The 22,025-nt window shown below is 43.3% G+C and overlaps 1 protein-coding gene and 1 long non-coding RNA gene across 6 annotated transcripts in view; both read left to right on the top strand.

The window, feature by feature from the left end:
• Prickle2 (prickle planar cell polarity protein 2) overlaps window positions 1–22,025 on the top strand; it is a 345,167-nt gene that overhangs the window by 246,263 nt on the left and 76,879 nt on the right.
• LOC148006322 (uncharacterized) lies at window positions 13,743–18,879 on the top strand. Its single transcript, XR_015686857.1, has 2 exons — window positions 13,743–13,788; window positions 15,783–18,879. It is a non-coding gene; the product is annotated as an uncharacterized LOC148006322 (long non-coding RNA).

The following is a 22,025-nucleotide window of genomic DNA, read 5'->3' as shown; positions in this document are numbered from 1 at the left end:
TTCTATGGAGTCCCTGATTAGCCATTTTCCATTTTCTCTGTCTATTGTCCTGCTCTCACTTCAAGTTTCCGTGATAAAATGCTCTCTGCGGGAGGTGGGGGGGTGGGGTGCGGTGCTGGAGAGGAAAGGTTTATTTTAGTTCACAATTCCAGCTCCCATTGCAGAGAAGAACTCTGCTGCTTGAGACAGCTAGTCATATCACATCCACAGTCAAGAGCAGAGAGAGAACGAATATGCTTATGATTCGCTCGCTTTCTCCACCCTTATGCTCTCCAGGACTCTGCCGAGCAAATGGTGCCTCCCTCAGTGGGCTGGGTGCTTCCACACCAATTAACTTAATTAAGGCATGCCCGCCGGCCAACCCAATGCAGACAGTTCCTCATAATGACTCTCTTCCCCGGGTGATTCTAAACCGAGTCAACTTGACGGTCAATGCTAGCCCATCCATTTTTGCTACACCAAATTGGCATATGAAATCTGTCTTCTACGTATGGTTTGTCTAGCCAGAGAAATATGGTATAAATGTGGGAGTTTTCATATGGGAGTTTGTGTGTATGTAGATGGCCAGCTGAGGATCTAGGAGTTCATTCCTGCAGAGACACGGTTGCGTGGGGTTGAGCAGTAGCTGTTTTCTTCAGACACTCTCTGAAGTGCATCCTCTGCACTGCGAAGCTTCTCACATTGTTTCCCTGTGCATGCTTCAGCCTTGTGATCTCTTTTCCTCTTCACACATAGAAAAATACCTTGGAGGAGAAACAATCACAGAGAACGTGTCTATGAGAGTCAAAGGCTGTGCCTTCCTGGGAGAGTAGCAAAGCAACAAAAAGTGCTTTCTCATCGCTTGTGGGTTGAGATTCTTTTACTCTCCCTCAAGACTGCATTCTTGAATTAATCTTGAAAGGAGGGGGACCTTGAATTTCTCGAGGTGTTCAGAGAGGGTGCTGCTGACGGAATGCCACTGACATAGCTGCCGCTCTGAGCGACGAGTCTGTGCACCCAGGTAGATCCAGGAGCTTGAATCTTTTTCCTGCTGACCTCATTTCCAGCAGCTTCGTTTTGGTCCATCGTTGTCATCATTATACCTCATCTAGACGCTGTCGCTTCCTGCCGATTAGGCCCTGAATCTTCCTGTTTAAGTAGATTTATTCTCTAAGGCCATGAACAGTCTTCGGTGATGCTAAGATTGCAGGAAAACTTTCTACAGGTGTTGACTGAAGGAAGCAGGCAGTTGTAGAAGTTAGGATCTTGATTAAACCCGGTAGTTCTAATTGCGAATGACTGTCGGCCACTTGACTCATTCAACTGTCGTGGGGAAATGTAAAATGGAAGTTTTTAAGTTTATTTCGAAAGAAAATGATGAACTCTGTTAGCGCAAGTGGTGGGAGTGTGCCAAGTGAAAGGGTGCCCCCCTCTTGTGGTTGTTCTTCGGGTTTTCTTTATTCCCAGCACTCATGAGACCTCCGTGATGCACGTAACTGGAAAGGAAAATCTCCCTCAGAGACAGAATATCAGGGTATTTGGATGGTTCCATAGTTGCCCAATAAAATGTGAGTCCTACTATTTAAAAGTCTTTGAAGGGTCATGTTGTGTGATAGAAGGCTTCAGGTTTGAAATTTTGAGATCTTTAGAGCCTATTATTACAAATAAATTTGTGGGTTTAAGGATTTTTGAAGAGCTGTCTGGTATGCACTTAGAGTAGAAAAAAAAAATCCCTAAATGCCTTCCCTTAATGAAAGTTCTGTTGTTAATATCATGTTAGTTGTCTGTGAGTTGAGAGAAACCGTTTTTCTATCTAAAGAAATTATGGTGGAAAATTATGGTATGAAAAAATTATGGTATGAAAACTGCTTTTGGCTAGAGTCAAAATATTAAAGACTAATTAGGGTAGTGAATAATGTTCTTGTTTTGGTCTGGAATCTTCCCCTCCACAATGGCCGAGCTGATGGTACACCTTCAGGTGATGTTCTTTATTCTTTCTCTTGAGTAATTCCTTCAATTTAGTAGAACGCATGTGAAATTCACCTCACATGCAGAGGAGTCGTCTTGACTCTAGGCATTTAGTTTCATAAAATTCTGTGAGCTTCAAAACGGACCCTTCTCACACTAGTGCAGAAGTGGTGAATGGCATAGATGAAGTTGGAAAGGCTGTCACCTCGTGCTGCTCAAAGCTCATTGGTGGTGATGATTCAAATCCTCTGCTCAGCTCACTCAGTATTAAGGAGCTTGGTATCATTTGGAGAATCCTGAGGTGGCCAGCCAGAGAGCTGCAGTCTACCCTTAGGAGGCCACTGGAAATCAGTTTCAAAGCTCCAGTTCTCATTCAGACTGAGGTAATAATTGTAGCCATCTGCTAGAAATGCTTTTTGACAAGCTATAATAGAAAATCATAAACAAGTTAAATAAAGCAAACAGCAAGCAAGATTCCTCACTGTCGGCATTTCTAGGTGGATAATTCTTATTTTAGGAGATGCTCAATGTCTTATAGAAGGGTTAGCAGCTACTCAGCTATCAAAAACAACGAGTTTATGAAATTCGTAGGCAAATGGTTGGAACTGGAAAATATCATCCTGAGTGAGCTAACCCAATCACAGAAAGACATACATGGTATGCACTCATTGATAAGTGGCTATTAGCCCAAATGCTTGAATTACCCTAGATCCCTAGAACAAACGAAACTCAAGACGGATGATCAAAATATGAATGCTTCACTCCTTCTTTAAATGAGGAAAAAGAATACCCTTGGCAGGGAAGGGAGAGGCAAAGATTAAAACAGAGACTGAAGGAACACCCATTCAGAGCCTGCCCCACATGTGGCCCATACATATACAGCCACCCAATTAGACAAGATGGATGAAGCAAAGAAGTGCAGACCGACAGGAGCCGGATGTAGATCTCTCCTGAGAGACACAGCCAGAATACAGCAAATACAGAGGCGAATGCCAGCAGCAAACCACTGAACTGAGAATAGGTCCCCTATTGAAGGAATCAGAGAAAGAACTGGAAGAGCTTGAAGGGGCTCGAGACCCCAAAAGTACAACAATGCCAAGCAATCAGAGCTTCCAGGGACTAAGCCACTACCTAAAGACTATACATGGACTGACCCTGGACTCTGACCCCATAGGTAGCAATGAATATCCTAGTAAGAGCAGCAGTGGAAGGGGAAGCCCTGGGTCCTGCTAAGACTGAACCCCCAGTGAACTAATCTATGGGGGGAGGGCGGCAATGGGGGGAGGGTTGGGAGGGGAACATCCATAAGGAAGGGGAGGGGGGAGGGGGATGTTTGCCCGGAAACCGGGAAAGGGAATAACACTCGAATTGTATATAAGAAGTACTCAAGTTAATAAAAAAAAAAAAAAAAAAGAAGGGTTAGCAGCACCCCTTACCTCTACCTACCAGACGCCAGGAGCATCTCCCAGTTGCAACAGCCAACTACATCTTCAACAATACCATCTGTTTCTAAGAATTAACTAGCGATTGGATGAAAGTCATGTTAAAAGTTGGAGTGTGGGGACTAAAGAGATGCCTAACAGCATTCGTTGCTCTTGCAGAGGACCCAGATTTTGCTCCCAGAACCTGGTAGTGGCTCACAATCATGCATAACCCCAGTTCCAAGGAATCTGATTCCCTCTTATGACCAGTGCAGGCCCCAGGCACACTCATGATACACATACATACATGTAAGCAAAATACTCATACATCCAAAATTAAATAAACATATATCTCTAGACAGAGAGATGCTTGGAGTGTGTCTCACCAGGAATCTGCTGCAACTAAGACAAAAGAGGATGGCTCCCCTTAACGCATGCTCACTTAACCCTCATCCTACTTTGACTCCTACAAACCAATTGCTATCTTATAATACACCCGAGAGCTTAGAAGAGTACTACAGTTGTGACCCACTCACCGTTTTTGAGGTTGTCCCTGTCCTTTCCACTAAGTCAAAACAAGAACTGGAATGGATGGAGCCTGTTGTACATGGTTCCCCAGTTGGAAATAGCTTTTTGTCCTCTTTTATAAAGGAGAGAGTCATGGACAAAAAAAAAAAAAAAAAGAAAAAAGAAAAAAAAAAAAAGAAAGTGGGAGCTGGAGAGATGGCATAGTGATTAGGAACACTTGCTTCTCAATGACAAGGACCAGAGTTTAGATGCCAGCACCCATGTCTGATGGCTCATAAGCACCTCTAACTCCAGCCCCAAGGGATCTGGCTAGTTTTGTATGTCAACTTGACACAAGCTGGCGTTATCACAGAAAAAGGAGTCTCAGTTGTGAAAATGCCTTCATGAGACCAGCTAAAGGCATTTTCTCAATTAATGATCAATGGGGGAGGACCCAGCCCATTGTGGGTGGTGCAGTCCCTGAGCTGGTAGTCTTAGGTTCTATAAGAAAGCAAGCTGAGCAAGCCAGGGGAAGCAAGCCAGTAAGTAACACCCCTCCATGGTCTCTGCATCAGCTCCTGCTTCCTGACCTGCTTGAGTTCCAGTGCTGACTTCCTTTTTTTTTTTTTTTTCTTTTCCGGAGCTGGGGACCGAACCCAGGGCCTTGCACTTGCTAGGCAAGTGCTCTACCACTGAGCTAAATCCCCAGCCCCGCCAGTGCTGACTTCCTTTGGTGATAACAGCAACGTGGAACTATAAGTTGAACAAACCCTTTCCTCCCCAACTTGCTTCTTGGTCATGATGTTTGTGCAGAAATAGAAACCCTGACTAAGACAGGATCCAAAGTGATCTTTTGTCCTCTGCAATTATTTGCACACAAATGTGTGCCTGCACTCACACAGACATGTGCAACACACACATACACATAAACTAAATAAAACCAATGTTTTCAGGGTTGGGGATTTAGCTCAGTGGTAGAGCGCTTGCCTAGCAAGCACAAGGCCCTGGGTTCGGTCCCCAGCACCGAAAAAAGAAGAAAAAAAAAAAAGAAAGAAAAACCAATGTTTTCTAAAAGAAAGCAGGAAGCATCTAAATCAGCAAATGAAAATCCTTTCCCCCAAAGGGTGAAAATTGTAGCCCAAACTTTTTAGTATGTTCAAGTATCTGCATCGAGAGAGCAATGAATGTCTTTTGTGTGGACTTGGATGAAAATATGTGGTGATGTACTCTACTTCCCTGACATGGCAATTTCTTTTCTTGTATTACGAACATTTTTCAGTATCCATTTACTTCAGAGTAAATTCTCTTCTGTAGTAAATTGGGTTTTCCATTGTCTAACCTGAAGTGTCCCTCACCACGAGGAAACTGAAACATTTGGAAGTCTATGTCGGGGATTTGGAAGGAGTCAGTTTCTCTGAAGGACTAACAGATTCTAACAGTATATGAGTGGAACTTTGAGATATTAAACAGCCTGAAAATAAGCAGATGACCTAGGACAAAGGAGAATGGCCACTATGATGTAAGAAGCTCAAGGTTTGATCGGATCATAGCTTCGTTATTAGTTTGCGTCTGAATGACGTACAATAGCAGTAGCTAACTCTATGGATCTTATAAATATCCCCTTTTCTCCCCTTAAGAATGGTCCTGGAAGAGGCATGTCCCATGGGAGATATTAAAAGTCTTGTGTTCATTATGACAAACTGCCATCCTGTGAGGTTGTAGCTGCACATTATTAGGCAGTCTTCTTTAGGTATACAAGACAATGCTGTTTGTATTGTTTCTCCCTTTGGCTGCCCCTTGAAAATCTGAATGGCTTCCTGCTATCTCCTGAATGTCATTTTCATTGACATTTTGGATAGCCCAAGTATCCACAACAGAATCTCACATATAAATATGCCAAATCCTTAATCTTCAACGTTAGTAAGTGATCTTTCCTTGACCTTAACTGTGTCCCAGTGCTGGAAAGTCAGCTATTGTTCCCAGATCATTCCACATTCTCTTCAGACTATCCAAACAAGAATGAAAAACAGATGCCAGGCGTAATTGCCCGTTTTTTGACTTTTGAAGCTTTCTTCCAGTGAAAAATAAAACGCCCAATGCTACCCAGAGATGAAGTGAGTTAGATGGTTTGGGCCTTTATGAAATTACCTCTATTGAGAGATTATAAATCCTTTGTTTCCTTTTTCATGATCTTTGCTTATGCATTAATCATCAGATTAAATGTCCTCTGAGACATTTTTGATCAGCTACGGTTTTTAAGGTCTGGTCCCCAGTTGTAAGCTTTGTAACAAAGTCTTGCAATTTCCCTGAATGTGTATCAAACTCACAGTTGGGTATTTAGTAGCATCATGATTCGCTTAATATTTCACTCCCCTCACTTGGCTTTAGTACTTGGGTAGGCAGAGATCTTGCCTTGTTCTTTGGGAAATGACCCCAACCAGGCTATAGTGCACAGTGCCTGTAGGCACCAAACAAGACGTTATCAAGAGTTGGGCAGACAGGAGTTTCCTGCAGAAGGAAGTGTTTATGGATGCATAACATCAAAAAGATGACTCTTGGATTTTTTCCTGAGAGATTGTTTCTTATCCCTTGTTTTCATCCCCCATGCTTCCTCTGAATATATGCCATCTAGGCAGATTCTCTAGCTGTCTTAGTCACACTAGACTCTGTTAGACTGCACAAAGGCAGGAGAGAGTAACATGCTGTTAAGACCTCTGCTCTAGTGCAGACCTGAATCAGCACTGCTGGCTCCAAGACCAGGATCTGGAGCAGTGGGGGAGAAGCTGAGGGCTGGCAGCAGATCACTGTTTCCCAACCGAGGCATCGTCTGTGTCTGAGTCTAAGTTCCTGGCACTATAAAGCCATGGCCTGCAAAAGCAACAGTCCATCCCAGTGGGGGATCCTAGCTTCTGTAGTCAGACACATCTGGACACCTGACTTGTCACTTTCTGACCTCAGGAAAGTTGTTCAGCTCCTAGGAGCCTGGGTTCGTCTTCAAGGAGGAGGAGGAGGACAAGGACGAGGACAAGGACGATGGTGGTGATGGCGATGTTACAGCTGGCTTTCAGCTCACCACCATTTTTTGTGTGCCTGTGTGCACGGATGCTAGTTCATGGATGTGGCTACACATGTATGGAGCACAAAGGATAACTTTGGATGTCTTCAAATGTAATCTACCACGTTTGTTTGTTTGTTTGTTTGTTCTTTCTCACACAGTCTCTAACTAGCCTGGAGTTTGGTAAGTAGGCTAGACTGTCTGGGCAGCAACCCCTAGGGATCCACCCGTCTCTGCTTTCCCATTGCTCAATTCTAAGCACTGACCACCATACCTACCACCTTAGGCCTTTTCATGTGTGTTCTGGGACTCGAATTCAGGTCCTCACACTTGCAAAACAAGCACTATACTGATGGAGCTGTTGCTCCAGCCTCAACCACCATTTAAAAAATTAATTCACTTTTAAGTTTTTGTGCAAGTATATATTAAGTGTTGAACACAGTCCCAGCCATCCTCTCTTTTCCTGCCTTTCCCTCGTCTTTATAGTTCTTCGATTCCTACACCATTTTTCTTTTGACTTCATGTCATATGATTTTATGTAGCTATATAAAACCTAGGATCCATAAATGAGAGAAAACAGATAATAGTTGTCTTTTGGAGACTGGTTTAATTTTATTATCTCCAGTTCCAACCATTTTCCTGCAAATGATACAACTGTTCTTTTTTTATGGCTAAAAAAACCAATCCATTGGGTATAAAATATACTCTATTCTCTTTATCTGTTCCTCTGCTGTAGGATAAATAGGTTGGCCTCACAACTTAGCAATGATAAGCAGTGCCAAGGGAATCATCGATGTACGAAGATCTCTGTTGTGAGCTGACTTAGAGTCCTTTGCATGTCACCGCCATTTTTAACAACCTTATTTTGTCTCCATTGTAGAAGTGAGTAAACAAGGCTTAGAGAAGTTAAATGACTTGCAGATAGCCAGACCTTGGAACCAACATGTTCAGACTTGTCAGTTCCAGGACTGGCCTGGCTCTGAATGAACACTTATGAAGCACATAGACATTGCTCAATCAAATAGTTGCTTCTTTGCCACCCTTCCTGGAAGATGCTATCTACTACTACTCCTCTGAGTTGACTCACAGAGGCAAAAGTAGTGTTTGGCTGTCCAGGAAAGATCAAGATTGGGTGGGGACATAGGAGAAGAGAACAAGCAGATTTTATGGGAATCCTGGGTTTCAGTTTCTTTTCAGCTTTCTCTGAGGCTGCAGAGCTTTGCATCCTCTGGGGTGTGCCACTAGCTTGATGCAGAAGGGCATAAATGGAAAAACTTCAAGTCTTTCCAGTATAGGACTCTGTTCTTCAACTGCTGTATCTGAGGAACGGCCTCTGTTGATGCCATCAGAGTGAGGTCACCTAGGGCTACAAGAATGGATTGTGTCTCTCTAGTTGTTTAAGGAATAAAAAGGCAAGAAAACAAAGTCTCAGAGCTCAGCCAAATTTTACTGAAAACAGAAACAAAAGCAAACACACAAACAAACACACACACGCACACACGCACGCACAAAGAAACATTCCAAAGGTGGAGAGACAGGGCTGGTATCTGCATCTGCTTGGAGGATCAGGGGTTTTTAAATGTTTGGAAATGGGATGAGCTCTCTTCTTCTTTCAGAATGGGAAGCCCACCAAGTCTTTGTTTTGGAGGAGAAGAAGCAAAAAACTAGTCATCTTAAATGTTTAAGTGAAAAGTAAATGTTTACCTATATTAATCTACCTAAAGCCTCTTTTCCCTGATTGTCTGCTTGCCAGAGATATGGCTCTTATGACTGCACAACTTAATGCTCATCGTTTTCCATGACCCCACTGTGCCTGAGCTGCTTGGCAAGGGCCCAGGCAGAGCCACCTGATTCTAGATTATCCGGTGCCTCAAGCAAGCTTCAGGACCATGCACTTAAGGAATGAAAACCTCCACCGCCATACACCTTTCTTGGTACTTGTGATCTTGGGGTCTTGTCTTCATACCCCCGAAGCCTTCAGAAACATTGGAGCATGCTCAATAGGCAACCAGGGAGTCTGCCCACTAAGAAGAATGTTTTACATACCTTTCTGGATGGAAGAAAAACCAACAGGTCAGCAGGGGGCATCTGTCTGGCCCCTTATTTTGTAGCAATTGTCTTTAATGGCTGGTCAGTGAGCTCACTGGAACCATTTTACTCAATTTTTCTCCCTAATGAATGTATAAAAAAATAAATGGAAGCATATCCTAGAAAACGATGGAGAAAAGGAATGGCTTTCAGGTTTTTTTTCCTATTTACTTCTTCAGCGGATATTTATTGTATACTAAGTATGCTTCAGTCTTTGTTTGGGCACTGGGGATAAAACAACTAAAAAGATAGTTCCTACTATACCTTAGGTGTAAGGATGATGAGGGAAAGTTAGAAACAAATCCATAAACAAAATAACTCCAGATTATTGGTTTTTAAGAAATTGTGATAATCTCCACAATAGTGAATAATAGTGTTGGACGGGGCTCCATATTTCATCTGTGCCTTATTCAAACTATGTAAGACTAGGAACTGAGTCCAGTGTCATGAATATGGTCCCGAGTGGTGAAAAGCTGGCTCATTTGGCCTGATCTCTGAGGAAGTAGTGGTTGAGATGCTGCTGAATGAACCATATGAAGACATCTATCTGCTGTGTAACACCAACCTAGTTTGTGTGCTCCTTTGAGTAAAGCTTAGCGATGAAATGAACTTGGCACTTTCTTTATACAAAAGCATTTGAGGAGAGCTCTGACCCATAATTTGGGGAGAAGTGAAAGGAGGCCAAGGCAGCCTTAGGCACAAGGGCTAGGAGGCCTCACTGCCTTGTATGCCCAATAGTGCCATGATGTTGCTGTGGCTTATAGAAGTAGAATAGCTAAGAACACTCACTCAGAGTGGGCTATGGACGCCCCAAGAAACTGCCACATGCTGGATTTGTGGCAGACAAATACTGCTTTTGTCGTCTGTTCTGCCTTCTAAAGTATGAGCGTATTAATATGGTGTTCTACATTTTCCTCTTCACTCGAAGCTCAAAGCCCAACATCAGGTGCATGTTTACCATCAATAACCAGCTGTTGCATGAACAAACAGTTGTATTTAAAACCCCCTCATAAATATTGAGATTCAAAGATGACGAGCAAATAAAACAAGAGGCTGGGAAACCAAGAGCCAGCTCTACGGTCTCCTGTCTCTGTCATCCCAGAAGCCACTGGGCTTTCATCCTCCACTCTGCCTCTCCCCGGGTGCTCCACCCAGGACAATCAGGTGTAGTGAAAGAGTAGAGCACCACCTTCCACCAGCTTTCTCTCTGCGGGCTGGAAATTTCCCCTAAGCTCGGGTTGGCCTTGGTGACTAAGAAGTGTTCCCATCACTACAGGAAGCAGGGCAGTCCAGCCTTCCAAGACTTGTCCCCATTGTCAGTTTCTTGTTTTTCTTTGGCTCTCTGCCATCTCTCATCCCATCCTTACTCCACTTCAGACTCGCCTGTTCCTGGTATAGTGTCTCTCCTGTTCCTGGTATAGTGTCATGTATCTGGCCATTGGCACAGACTTTTAATCTCAACATTTATAAGGGGGCATTAAATACAATTGTTTATTCATGCAACAGCTGGTTATTAATGGCAAATGTGTGCCTGAGGTTGGGCTTTGAGCTTACAATGGTAAAGAAAAAGACGGAGAACCCCATATAAGAGGTTCATACTTTAGAAGGCAGAGCAGACAATAGAAGAGGTGTTTGTCTGTTACCAGTCATCTGCGACATACATGCTTAATGACAACCATTTTCCTAGCACTATCCTGTTCACTAAAGGAAGGCATGGATAAAGACACAGTGTCTCTGCCCTTGTGCAGGGGACAGTCTACTCAAAAACACCAATGAGTTAAACTTCTGTAAAAACTATCATTAGACTTGCCAACCATCTCTAGAATGGTGTTCTCATCTCATTGCCCCAGCAGTACACGCTGAGCTCCAGATGAAGTCCCATGGCTGTAGTGAGCTGCATCCTTCTGCAACTGAACTGGTAGATTCTATTCCCCCAAAGCTGTAGCTCCTGCTTACACTTCACTGTCATTCACCCCAGTGTACTCAGTGCGATTCCAGAGATGTGTGGGGTAAGGGAGGCAAGAAGGAGACAGGAGGAGGCTGCCAAGCAGTCTCCTCCGTAGTTCTCAGGAAATTAGTCACGTGAGCAGTGTGTGTTTATCTTGGCTCCAGAGAGACCCTGATGTCATTGAATGAAGATGGGAAATATGCATTTGTGTGCAGCATTTAACACAACAGCCTGTTAATAAATTTGTCTTCAACAGAGTTTTCAGAGATGAGGCTAGAACCTGGGTTCGCGGGCTTCGGGGCCTCTGCCAGATGAAGTCAGCAACAATGTGGCTTCCACCAGCAGGGACTTGTCAAAGCTCATGGACAGAATGTGAGGCCTGGGGGAGCCAAGGAGCATTTGCAAGGGCAGGATGGAGCCTGCTGTTGAAGTTCTCAGCTCTCAATACAAATAACTCTAACCTTGCCCGTGAATGTATCCTGAGATGCTAAGGAGTGGGTGTGGGTCCCAGGACTTGGACTTCCCTGTGTGAATTCACTGCGCACACACTCGCTGCTAACTGAGCTGGGATGAGAGCTGACTTATTCTCAAGGTGATCTGCTCAGTCTTAGGACTTGGGAGGTATTTTTAGTCGTTATGGAAAGGCTAGATGAATTTACCCTCAAACCATCAGATAACTACTTTCCTTCATCATCTTTCCACCTCTCTGCCCATCCACTTATTCATCCAGTCAAACATCTAACCATTCATTCCTTCGGTAGTTGTTTATTAAGTACACATTATGTGCACATCATTAGTCTAGGCGGCTCCTCTCCAGATGCAATAGGACACTCCCAGTCTTATGATTTTACTTTATGTATCATAGAGAATTTCTACCTCTCAGGGAGATAAAGAGAAAAGACCCACACTGACTTCAATTTCTGGGCTTGTCTTGTTTGGTTTCTAACTTCAAGTGCCTGTCCATGCATGCTGGACAGGAATCCCTCTGTGCTCTTAACTTTGACTAGTATTTGTGCTGTGTTCAAATCCTGGCTGTTGGCTGAGTGAATTTACCTTCATTAGACTTTAACTCATCTTCTGCAAGTAAGAATGTCATCACCTAACTATAGTATAGTTCTAAGGATTCAGAGGATTCAATGTCTTAGGGACTGATGCTTTCAAAAGAACTATTGTGTAGAACAGTAGGAAATCACTCAGGTGTTTGTCAACAAGTGAATGGATTAACAAATGAGTCCCATTTTTGTAAGATGCTACTATCAGCAACAAAAGGGTGCAAAACTTTGATATATTAAACAAGGTGGATGAATTTCATATTATTATGCCAAATAAAAGATTGAGACAAAAAGGAACAAACAGTATGATTCCATTCATGTAAAACTCTGGGAAATGCAAATATACAGTGACAGCAGACCAGTGGCCACCTGGAGATCGAGTAGTATGGGAAGATAGGGAGGCGATAGATGGGTTCACTGTCTTGAATATGCTAATGTAAGTATGAGGGTATACATATGTCAACCAATCCTATATGTACTTTAAATATGAGTAGTTTGTTATGTGTCAAATACCCCGGTGAAGTGAGGTGAAATTGCTCTTCAGCAAACAGGAAGGCCTGCCAGTGAAATCTTCCTAAGTTTCTATGACTTGCCTCAGGAAGTAATTGAGCCAATTACTTCTGGCCAATTATTGCTCGTAAGACCCACTCGATATTAATTATGCACAATAAAAAGAGGAACTGAAGGCAGGGACCCAACAACATCCAAATGGATGGTACTAAAACCTCAGCCCCAGAAACTTGCTCATTTCACCATCTGTGAATTCCTGAGGGTGGTGTGTCATATATAGTTGGCACTCGGTAACTAATGGTTCTAGCTGTTACAGAATGGAAGTTAGGAAGACTGATAAAGTCTCAGCGGTCAGATCTTGGTCAGGAAAGCTGAGTGTTTCAGAATTTTCAAGTGTAAAAGAATAAATCCATAGGCGGGGAGCTTGAAAGGATCTGGGTCTAACATACAGGTATACATACAGTCCTGTGCATTGTGCAAAGGTGTCTGGGTGAAGGCGCTATGGGGAACTGGTTCTCACATGGGCTGTGGTGACCTTAGGAAGAAGTGCATCCATCATTTGACATGTGATGCCGCACAGCTTCCCTGACTGATTCAGGGCTCCATCTGCCTTCATTGCAGTTCCCATTTTCTCACTTGTAGTTGGGATGCCCTAAATCTCCAATTTACTTAAAAACCTAGTAGTAGCCTGGAACATTGACTTCCCTTCCCACCTCAAGGTTCCTGGAAAACTCATTTCCAACACTTTCAAAGAATCCTACAAAAAAGAAATGACATTTCCATCCTTACTGGTATCCCTTGAGGTGGTTATGATTTCCTTCGGAATCAATGGCCCAGACTGAACACATAGAGTCTCTGTTGCATGTTGTTCCACATTTCTGCAAATTGTTGTGGGTACCACACACTCAGAACAGAGAGGCTTGAGAGGAAGGGCCTCAATACCCACCAGCTAGCTTCTGCAGCCACTTAGCTTCTCTTTTGCTCCTGCTTTCGCTCTCTCACTTTCACTCTGTGTGTGTGTGTGTGTGTGTGTGTGTGTGTGTGTGTGTGTGTGTGTGTGTGTACGCGCGCTCGCGCACATCTGTTTGTGTCTATGTCTGTGTTTCTGTGCGTGTCTGTGTGTCTTTTTTTTTTTTTTTTGATTCTTTTTTTTTTTTTTTTTTGGAGCTGGGGACTGAACCCAGGGCCTTGCGCTTCCTAGGCAAGCACTCTACCACTGAGCTAAATCCCCAACCCCATGTCTGTGTGTCTTAAGGAGAGGTCAAACAATGTAGATAAATTTGAGACTAGACTTTGAAATTTCCATCTCTTGTTGGATGCCATTACTGAGTATAACCGATCAACAGTTCATTTTAATGGTGAATGGGCCGTAAGTAACTGCTCTGCTGAGATACAGCCATTGGGCTGTCCTTCTGAAACAAATAGGCGGTAAACATGGCTTTGGATCACCCTCACTCGTAACCTCACCAAGTTCTGCAACTCTTGTGCTCTACAATATTATGATCAAAGAGAGTTAGCTTTTCCTTTCTAATCTATAAAATGAAACAAAGGAATCTTACCTAATGGTGTCCCAACTGATACCTGGCATTTCACGGACCTCTAGAATTACTATTGCTGGGAGATGGTCAGCAATTGATGTGAAAATGTTTTTCTAGGCAAGGCCTAACTGAGGAAAGGATACAAAACTTAAAGTCTCAAATTCTCATCCAGAGGTGGCAGAGCAGGAACAATAGAATCCCAGGGCGTAAGCAGAGCGATGCAGAACAGAAACCACATAGCCCAAGCCTTGCATCTGACAGTCAAGACAGTCTCTAGGGAAGTTCAAAACATGCCCTGTTGTTAGATTGTCAGAGGTAAGGAACAGATGGCTCACGCTGCCACTCTTCTTGTGACGTCAAGGGAAAGTCTTCCAGTTTCCAATGGCCACTTGCACTTCGAGGATATGAAATAGGTTTTTCCTATTCATTGTAAAACAAGAATAAACAAGGCAATTTTGCAGTTCAGAACAGAACAGCAGTAAGAGATCATGAAAAATAATTACCACTGGTGTGGCATGTTCCATAACTTCTGTGACGTTTATCTTTTTGTTCTATCAAAGCCACAAAGAGTCATCTTATGGTGGTTATAGATTTGTTTCTCTTTGTATTTCAGCTTTTTTTTTTTTTTTCGAATCTATTTTGGGATGCTTGAAAGCTCACGATTACATTAGATATTAAACAGATTGTTGTTTTTATTTTGGAACAACTTTATTTTCTTCTTCTTTTTGGCAGTAGTAAAGATTGAACATACGGCCTCAGGCATACAAGGCAAATGCGCTTCCACTGAGGAATGGCCTCTCCTTCTTCATTTGGGGGAGGCACTTAACTTATTTTAACATAAATTAATTAAAAAATATTTATGGACACATACACTTTTGTATATTTTCACAGAGCCTGGCAACTTCAGGATTTTGACACTGACTGGTAGCTGGTAGGGGAGATATATATATATATTGCTGTCTGTCTCCTTTCATGACTGAAGGGCAAGACAAGGGATGAACACAGTGGTCCCAATGGCAAGAGAAGAGAAGAGAGTGGTCTCACTGTTCTGGGCCCCTCAAATAGCCGCAGTATCATTAATTAGTCATCTAGGCCTGAACATCTCCCACCAGCTCTACCACCCGCCATTGTTGCCTTGGGTATCATTTCTGGTGCCTCAGTTTGGGGGTCACACTCATACTGAGGTTTCACTTTTGAAGTATCCCAAATACCCTTCAGCCCCAGCATCTTTTACTTGGGGTACTTTCTGATGACTTGTTCCCTTACTTATTTTACCAGTTGCTCTGTTACTCAGAATATTTATTTCCAGAGTGATGGTGACCTTATGAGACACCCGTTTGACTGTGATTACATAGCAGTCCCATGGAAGATGCTTCCTCCTATCTTAATTACCCTGGATCTCAATATACTTCTCAACAACCCCACTGGGTTTTGAGTTTATATTTGTTCAAGTCTGTGCCCAATGCAGTTTTGAAAAGTTCTTCCCTCCCCTCTCGCTCCCTAGTTCTCTCTCTCTGTTTTTAGTCACAGTTTCAGTATGCAGCCCAGACTGGACTCAATCTTGCATTCTCCCGCCTCTGCTTTTTCAGTGTTAAAATTGTAGGTGTGCACCACCAAACCCAGTAAAAGTTTCTCTTAATGTGTGGTGTGTGTGTGTGTGTGTGTGTGTGTGTGTGTGTGTGTGTGTGTGAGAGAGAGAGAGAGAGAGAGAGACAGACAGACAGACAGACAGACAGACAGACAGACAGACAGAGTGAGCGTACATGTACCCCATATATGTGTGGGGACCTGCAGAGGCCAGAAGAGGGTGTTAGATTCCCTGGAGCTAGAACTATAGGTGATTTTGAGCCTCCCAATATAGGTACTGGCAACCAAAGTCAAGCCCTCTGAAAGAAAGAATAGCAAGTGCCCTTGACCACTGAGCCATCTTCCTAATCCTTTGCTCCCTTCACTGGACACAGACAAGAACTGGTTTTCAGGTTTTCTACTCATGATCCCTTTCATGTTGACAAGGAGGAGGAGGGAGGAAAAGGAGGAGGGAGAAACAGAGGAGGAAGAGGAGGAAGAAGAGGATGAAAAAAATATGATCGAAGTTTTTTGTTTTTCTTAAGTATTTCCTACCAAGGCGAAGCAGGGTTTAGCAGAACTTTCAGTGAAGTGGCTGCAAAAGCAAAGAGCAGCAGGCAAGAAAAGGGGAGGTGGGTATAGTAAATCGACACTAGAGGGCAATGCTGTAGCTTGTCCCACCAAGGGCCTAGTGTGTCACAGGAGGAGCAAGGTTTGAGATGAGAAGTGTGCCTTGCTGGGTTGCCAAAGAGGACTCTCCCCAGGAGCCATCTCTCTATTGAGAGACCCTTGTTCATCAGAGTGCCCTTCTGTTTGATTGTTGACTCCACCTCAGGTTGCCTCTCCTGCACTTCTTGAGCAAGAGAAAGAGGCTCCTGAGTTGTAGTGGGAATTCTGCAAGCAGTACAATGTAGACAAGATGGCCTAGATGAGACTAGAATATTCAAAAGAGATAACTGACCCATTATCCCCGGTGATTTGTTTCCATGGAGACACAGCAGGAACAACTGAGTCCTCAGATCCTTTCTATTGCTATGAGCTCTCAGGCCTGTGATCTTTCCTTGTCTTAGTGAAAACAGAAGGGAAGTTGCTTATAGAACTTAAATGCCAGTGTGGATGGCTCATCTGACTCATGTTTTCCCTACTGATTTTTCACCATAATTCCAGAGAAGTGTTACCAAAGGAGAACATTTGGTCCCAACATGTAATGAAAATCACTCTCAAATTGTCAGATTTGTTGAGACACAGTGGAGAACAGCGGTTGTCAGGGGCTGGGGGAGGGAGAAGTGGGGAGTTAGTTATTCGGTAGGTGGGGGAGGAGATGAGCAATTCTGGAGATAGGCGGTGGTGGTGATGATTGTACAAAAGTATTGGGGTGCTTCAAACCACTGACTGCATTTTAACAAAGAAAAGGGTCACTTTTCTTATGTGCATTTTACCACAAAATAAATGAATGCAAAATTGAAGTGAGATAGCACAAGGGATAAAGTCACTGTGAAGAATTCCATCAGTTACCTCTAAGACCCCATGACCTCTGTTGGGGATGAACGGAAGCACACCAACTTCTCACCCTGCCACTCTAGGGGAAAACATTTGTCAAGCACAAGTCCATTCACTTGGTGTTAACACCAAGATGCATCTGCATACTTCCAAAGAATATGCATAGCCAGGCCACACACTTGATATCCACCTTTGGAATTCAAAATGATCTACAAGGTTTTCACGATTAAAGCTCTAGCTGCCCTGTGTCCAGTTCCTGGTTTTAGCAGGAATTGCAAGCTCAAAGAATGAATGGTGGCTACACTGCTTATTATATAATCCTGACATGTTCTTGGAGATAAGAATGAGCTTTGAAATCAGATATAAATTTAAATCCTGGATCCACCTTTATGCTAGAGCATGGCGGATAGCTTATAATTTAGTTGATTCCCTTTCTTTGTGTTCTCTCTTCGATAATTTGCCTCCTTGTTAACATTTCTTTGCAATTCCCAAATCAACATGCATAGTGTTTTCATGGTCATTAACAGACCAAAAACAAGGTGATATTTGGGCTTTAGACTTGATATACCAAATGGTCTGATTGGTGCTACATTTTCACATTTGGTGGGGTTGGTTGGTAGGTTGGTTGGTCAGTTGGTTGGTCGGTTTTTTGCTGGTTCTTATACTGTTCAAAGTGCTATGAAGAATTGTGATGCATCTAATTTTCCCAAGGGCAAGAAGGCTGCTGTTGGTTTTTTTGGAGAAAATATATATGTTAGATACTCTTTAGTCAGGGGTGCCTTTAGCTCAATGACGTGTTTTCATTCTCTGATAACCTTTAGTCGTCATGTCCACCTACCGTGGTTTGAGGAGCACACTGAAATTCAGAGACCTGGGCAGCATGGTCTTGAAGCTGGAGGCTCAAGATTCGACATTAAACATCAATGCAATCTCCTTCTCTCACACTCTGAGCAAGCATCAGCTTTGATTACCCTTGAGTAGCTATCTGCAATGTGGAGGCTATTTTCCCCTTTTAAGGGAGAGCCACTGACTACCATAACACAGATTGATAATCATATGAGACTTAGAAACAGAAGTTACATTAAGGCTTGGGGACTTGATCTTATTCGTGAAGGTATATAATGTTCAACCTCCTCCTTAACGTTAGGAAACCAAACAGCTGGTGGCACACAGTAATTTTAAATGTTCTTCTGCTCTATGTCTTGTCAGGGGATTTGGGAAGGAAACAGGAGAGGAGAAAGGAAAAGGTCACAGAGAGAAAGGGAGACTTCTTGGGAGGTGGAGCATAGGTCCCAGGAAGCAGACTTAGAGCTAAAGATGTGCATGTAGTCCAAAGGTCACATGGGGCTCAGTGCATGAACTTGCCTGACTGTATGATCTGTGACCACAGAATTCAGCTGGATAGCAGGCCACTTGTTATCATAGCCTTTGAAGGACCTTTTGGCAATACAGACCCTTCATTCTTCAGCTTACCAGTTGTTTTTATTTTATTTTATTTTATTTTATTTTTAAATATTTGCCAAAGAACCTGGCCATTAGAAGTTTCTTTTTATTTTTTATTTAAAACTCTTCATACAATATATTTTAGTCATATTCTTTCCTCTCCTGCAGTTTCTCCCATATACTCTCCTCCTCCCTTCCCACTCTACTTCGTGTTCACTAATAGACCACCCCCCACCCAATCACAAAGACCCATAGGAAGGAAACAAAAACAAACAAAAACTGAAACGAACTAAACAGACAAAAATTGATTAAACAACAAAAAATAACAAAACAAAAAGTGCACAGTGAAGCTTCTGATGGTGACATCGTTGAACCATGAGATAAAGTAACTCCCCTAGCTATATACAGATGGCGTTAAGTCAAACATCATTTGCATACAAACAAACCAACTTGAGCTCAGAAACTTCTCTGGCCTCTCCAATTCTCTCCTTTTCAGTCCTGGGACTTGAACTAAGGCCTCATGCATACTACCCAGGCCAGCAACTATTGATCCACACCCCAGCCTCACCCTTCTATTTTATATTTTCATGATAGCATTTTACTGAGTTATCCAAGTTGGTGTTAAACTCCCTCTTTAGTCCAGGCAAACCTCAAGCTTGGCATTTTACAGCCTAAACTTCTGAAGTATTTAGATTATGGGTCTGTTTCACTTTACCATGGGCCTTTCCATTAGGACAATACATAACTGATAGATAATGTCCTTAGTGAACTGGAAAGTGTTTTCTAACTAAACATCTGGTCTACTATTATACATTTTAAAATAGCAAGAGTTGAAACGAGAAGGAGAGGGTTAACAGAAGGAGGACAGCGTGAGTGACTGGAGTCATGTACCTGCCAAGGAGTAGCAGAATTATTTCTCTTAATTCTTTAAATACTAGGACTCAGCAGTTAAGAATGCTTATTGCTCCTGCAGAAGACCAGACAGAGTTCAGTTCCCAGCACCCATGTCAAGCAGCTTACAGCTGCCTAGAACTTGGGCTCCTTCTTCTGGCCTCTGTATGCATCTACACACACACACACACACACACACACACACACACACACACACACACACACACAGTGTGCATAAGCTTGGCTCAGAGTTTCTCTTCCAGTGCACTAAGATCCTAATCCCTGAATCCACATGGTGGCTCATAATCTATAACTCTAGTTTCAGGGAATCAAGTGTCCTGTTTCTGGCCTCTGTGGGCATTGGGAACATACTGGGTGCACAGGCATTCATGCAGGCAAAACATTCATGTGCATAAAATGAAAAAAAATTAAGCTAACTCAAAAAAATTTCTGGCTTCAAATATAAATGTTTTGTCTCATTCTCTTGAAGTGTCAGTAGTTACCCTAAACATCTTTAATCTAGGACCCACATACCTTAGCCATTAATCTCTGGAGAAAAACACAACTGTTTGAGTCAATAGAAGGGAATCCTGCTGCTCTTTCCTGGTGCTCCTGAAACGCCCTCGTTGTTTCCTCTCAGCATTGATGAGACGCTAGGCCCGTGAGGTTTGAATACATTTCTCCAACTACATAAGGTAGCCAGATCTTCTTCCAGGGCTGTGGAGGAAACAGTCTCAGAGGCACCATCTTAGATGCTGGAACAGAAACACTGAGCAAGGAGTCAGCTTCGCAGTCAGCAGTAAAGTTTTGAAAGCCACACGGGCCAAAAGCCCGTGTGGTTCTGTCATTATTGGTATTCTGTTGTTATCACTGTCACAATGTGGTATATGCAAGTGCGTGTGCCTGGATGAGTGTACAACTTGTATATGTGTGCAGGCCAGAGGTCAGACTCAGACGTCTTCCTCTATTGATCTGTGTTTTAATTTTTAGGGAAGATCTCTCACTGCACTGGAGCTTACAGGTTGGCTAGTCTGGAAGGCCAGTGAGTCACATGAATCTTCCCATCTCTGCCTCCCAGTGCTGAGAGAATAGGTACACAGCCATGCCCAGGTTTTCCCATGGGTACCAGAGATCCAAACTCAAGTTCTTATACTTGTGCAGCAGGTAATTCACTTATGGAGTCCTCTCCTCAGTCCCAGTGTTGATTTTTTTTCTTAGATTTATTTTTTTTAATTGTACATGTAGATGTTTTGTATGCACGCATGTCTGTGCACCGCTTGCAGGCAATACTCACAGAGGCCAGAGGAGGACACTGAATTTCCTGGAACTGGATTTATAAATGGTTCTAAGACACCAGAGGGTTCTGGGAACTGAAGCCAGGACCAGCAGGTGCTCTTAACCACTGAGACATCTCTCTAAGCCCCAGTATTAACATTTGGACAGAAGTGTCCTTGCTGCGGGTGTGAGCTCAGCATTGTAGGAAATTTAGCAGCATCCTTGGTCTCTACCCACTTGATGCCACCACCAGCCCCTCCCCCACCCTTGACAGCCAATAAAAGGCTATAGACATCTAGACATTTGATACCCAGTTTAGAAGCAGTGAACTAAGCGTATAAGAAAACCTGATACTGACCAATAGGATCGTGAAGGGAAGTCCCTTGTAGCATGACCCCTGAGCAAAGAGTAGAAGTAAGGCTATGTCCCATGGAGAGAAAAGGTCCTGAGGTGGAAGTAAAGATGGCATCTTGAACAGACTGGGACCTGAAGAGTCCAATAGTAGTGTTGGACAAAGGGATATAGTGTTACAGTGAGGACTGTGCCCTTGTATTTGCAGGGAGAGGGTTTATGAAAGGCTCAGGTACATGGGGCCCTATCCCAGTTATATACAGGCGAGATGGTTTTCCCATTGCATAGGAATTGCAGACAGAAGCTCAAAGGTCAGAGGAGAGTCCAGAAGCAGTTGTAGCCAGAGCAGAGGAGCCAAGCCGGTCTGGGAGGGGTGGCTAGTCATGAGGCAGTAAATATCCTACAATCATGTTCTCAGTCTCAGAGCCTAGACCTGTCAGGAGATGTTGTTGACCTTTGTTGACCTTTATAACACTGGCATGAGAAATAAGTGAGATTTGTCCTTGAAAACATCTCAAATGAGCTCACTCTTCTAAATTTGACTCCAGTCCTGCAGGAGTCTGAGCATGATGGAGATGTTTGGGGATTACACCGCTGCTTCCCCACTTGCGTTCTGAGCAAACCAATTAAAGTTATAATGTGCATCTCCAGGGGAGAAGAGACATGTAGGGGAGTGAGACACCGCTTCACAACACTTTCTCTTACTTCTTGGTTGATGAAGTTCTGGCAAGTAAGAGCAAACTAAACTGTCTGACCTTCAGAAGCACTGTGTCCCCATGGCTAAAATGGAACCCATGTCTTCTAGGTCCTCTTCTGAGAACCAGTGTGTACTTTTCATAAATCTCACCATATGCCCCAAAGTCTGGCCACATGTTCCCAGTGTCTGCACCGCCTGCCTATCAAGAGAGTCCTGTGGGCTACAGATCTCGCCGC

This window comes from Rattus norvegicus, chromosome 4, assembly GCF_021556685.1.
Source record: "Rattus norvegicus strain SHRSP/BbbUtx chromosome 4, alternate assembly SHRSP_T2T, whole genome shotgun sequence".
Classification (NCBI taxonomy): domain Eukaryota; kingdom Metazoa; phylum Chordata; class Mammalia; order Rodentia; family Muridae; genus Rattus; species Rattus norvegicus.
Note: the sequence above shows the minus strand (reverse complement) of the source record. Positions and strands in the feature narration are given on the sequence as shown.